The following is a 3,447-nucleotide window of genomic DNA, read 5'->3' on the forward strand; positions in this document are numbered from 1 at the left end:
CTGTATAGATATGATAAAAGGCCTTTAGATCAGCAGGAATTCTCACCAAAGCACCAAGGCCTTTCCATATCCAATTATCGACAGATTAATAGTGGCCTTGATGAGAAGCTGAAAGGAAAGATGCTGTTAGTAGTTGTTTTTCACAGGCTGTGAGGTCTCATCTGTCAGTGAACATGAAGCATTTTTCTCCTGTTTAAGAACATAGAAAAGAGCATGAGCACAACAAGTGACAGCTCAGCCAACCCCACCACCCAGAAAGACCCTGAAGGTGATTTGCCCAACTGTACTATTGCAGAAGTTGGTCTGAAGACTTTTTACCTCCCCATTATGTAAAGCATCATCTTCCTGGTGGCCTTCCTGGGAAACATCATTGCAATTGGTGTTTACAGCTTCAAGATGAGGCCTTGGAAGAGCAGCACCATTGTCATGCTGAACTTAGCACCCACAGACCTGGTCTACCTCACCAGCCTTCCCTTCCTGATACACTGCTATGCCAGCGGGGAGCATTAGAACTTTGGTGAATGAATTCATGTGCAAGTTAACCTGCTTCAGCTTCTGCTTCAACTTGTACAGCAGCATCTTCCTCCTCACCTGCTTCAGCACCTTCTGCTACATGGTATGTGAGAGTCTGACCTCACTGATTTGCAATTGTCTCAAAAGAGCATTTTTAAAGTGAATAGCCCTGGCTAGGGTGGAGGACCTGGCTGGCCAGAGCTGAGCAGGGGGTGACACCTCGGGAAGAGATAAGAACTACTGGGTGGAGACTGCTCCCCTTTTCTGAGGGCCTGCAATGCTGGGAAGTCCCTCCAGGCACCATTGCCCTGGCCAGGATGGAGGAAGCCACCTTGATTGTACTGATGCTGATGTACCTGGCTGAGGAGGCTGGAACAGAGGAGGGAGTGGTGCCTGGAAGGAGATAAGAACTGATGAGTGTGGGGGGACAACTTCTGTTGCAGCTCCCCTCCAGGCAGCCTGTCTACAATGGCTCTGATGCCAATGCCCCTGGCTGCTGTGATAGCTGACTGACAGCTGCCCCTTTGGAACAAAAGGAACTCAGGGGTATATGTGGCTGTCCATGCTGGGGCTGTTTGGTCGTCTCTTGACCCACTGCCATCTCACATCGGGCCCTGTCCAGGATCAGCACCATCTTGAAGAAACTCGCTGGGCAGCTGGGCCCCTGCTGGTGACTCTGATTCTCTCTTTCTCTCTCTCATTCTTTCTTCCCACTTTCTTACCCTTTTTCTCCACTTTTCTCTCTCTCTTATATCTTCTTTTCCTCTCTCCCTCTTTTGCCTGGCTCTATCATTTTAACTGTGTCAATTGTCAAATAAAATCTGCTTGCACCCAACCTTCTTCTATGGTTGGACTTTGTTTCGCAGATCCAAAACAAAAATAAATTTTTATGTTACCTCGGACCATAACATGGTAATTGTCCACCCTATGAAGTTCTTCTACATCCAGAGGAAGAGGTGCTCTGTAGTGGCTCGTGCAGCCATTTGGGTGATCTCACTGGCACTTCTCAGCCCTGTCAACTTCTTGATCTCCTCAAAAGAGGTGCAAAACAGATCTTTATGCTCTGAAAACCCAGTCACAATCAAGTAGTATAACAGGCTGCTGACTGGGCTGGCCTTCTTCTTGCCCTTGCTGATGGTAACTGTGCTACATCCTAATTATTTGCACCTTGGCTACCAGGCCCTACACATGGGCTCACGATAAACAAAAGTCTCACAGACTCACCACCATCCTCTTGGTCGTTTTCAATGTGTGCTTCCTCCCCATCTTTTGGGTGGCTTGGGTTGAACTACAGTTTTGTCCCAGCAGCTGTTCCTTGGAGAAGCAAATCCACCCTTCCAATGTCATCTCTTGGCCACTGGTTACACTCAGCACACATGGCAACCTACTATTTTATGTTGTCATTGGAGGTGCCTTCCAGCAGGCCATTCTCTGCCTTTCAAGGTGTAAGTGGAGTAAATGTATCCAGCAGCCTGGGAGCAAAAATTGTGTGACCAAGTCACAAACTGCACGAAAATCATGAAGGAATCCCAGCAAACCCAAGGTGGCTTTGGGGCTCCTTGAAAGGCAGGTGTGCTGAGATGGTAGCAAGAACTGCTGCTGACTTCTCCTTCTTCTTGCAGTAGAGCACTTGTCAAAAAGCTGTCTTGGGAGCAGGTTTATATAGACCTCTCCTAGCAACCAGAGTACAGGGAGTGAAAAGACTGGTGGAGTTTAAAACCACCCAACCAGACTGTTTCCAAAGACATTTGGGAAGCACGGGGCTTTTTCGTTCCAGACTTTTTTGGTTAATAACAGAAATATGGAGAGCTTAGGTTGGACATGAGAACAACTTCTACTGATTTCAGTGTTGTCACTGATATGATGCTTTGTGTATTACAGCAGCAGGTACTGTCACAGTTTCTGAAACCACTGAATTACATACTTAGAAAGCATCTAGATAAACCAGATGTTTTCAAATGCACTGGCACTGAGGAACTGAGTGAAGTAATCTCAGAGCTGGCCTAAGGAAGGATGAGAGGAGTGTTACAGAAGGACATAAGAGGTGCATAAAAGGCAATGTAGATATATATAAGGAGACAAATATTTGTATAATCATATCTATATATTTGGAAGAAATGGAGGAACCAGGAATCAACAGTCACATTGAAGTCCATCTGGGGAAAATAGTGAAACAAACAATAAGATATTAAGTCTACAGTATATGAATACAGCTGAGTAGCAGCTGTGGGTTTATCAGCTTTGTACAATCCCAGATCATTCTGATTTTGTGCAACAACAAATTAGCAGACTCGCACATGAAAGAAAGAAGATTACATATATTTCAACTCCAGAGGATTTTTTACACTCTCTGATATGACACTCTTGTGTGTAAACTAAAGAAACAGTCTGGAGAAAACCACTTTTCTCATAACAGAGTTGTATTCAGAGTAGAGATGTTAGTGATTTATTATCAGAGTAGGGGGAGATGCTACCTGGGGATTTGTACAGACTGTCCTGTGTTTAGGGATATTTAGTGTTTTCATTAATGAACTGGATGATGAAGAAAAGTCTGGTTATTAGATATGCAAATGACATGAAGCTGAGAGGACAACATTACATTGATAAATTGCAGCTATGGACGGAAAATGCATGGGATACTATTAGACAGTGACAGGTAGAAAGTACTATGTTTAAGTAGAAATAATGAATCATAAAAATGCAAAAGGAGAATAAATATTTAATTCAGCAGAGAAAGCTCTGTGGTTACTGTGGATCACAGGCTGGACAGCAGCCAACAGTTTCAGGAGGCTGACAAGTGTCTGTCATAGTGAAAAAAAGGCAGGTGCCACGCTGGGATATGTAAATAAGAATATAATGAGTGAGGTGTCTCAGGCAGCCCTTATGCCCTTTGAAGCCAGCAGGAGCACTGTGTCCATCCTTGGATGCTGCCCT

General features: G+C 44.7%; 1 pseudogene; it reads left to right on the forward strand.

Moving 5' to 3' along the window:
• The first annotated feature begins 213 nt into the window (after positions 1-213).
• Positions 214-2,035, forward strand: LOC103525370 (annotated as a pseudogene).
• Positions 2,036-3,447: the final 1,412 nt, after the last annotated feature.

The sequence above is a fragment of the Calypte anna genome, chromosome 1 (genome assembly GCF_003957555.1).
Source record: "Calypte anna isolate BGI_N300 chromosome 1, bCalAnn1_v1.p, whole genome shotgun sequence".
NCBI classification, from domain to species: Eukaryota; Metazoa; Chordata; class Aves; order Apodiformes; family Trochilidae; genus Calypte; species Calypte anna.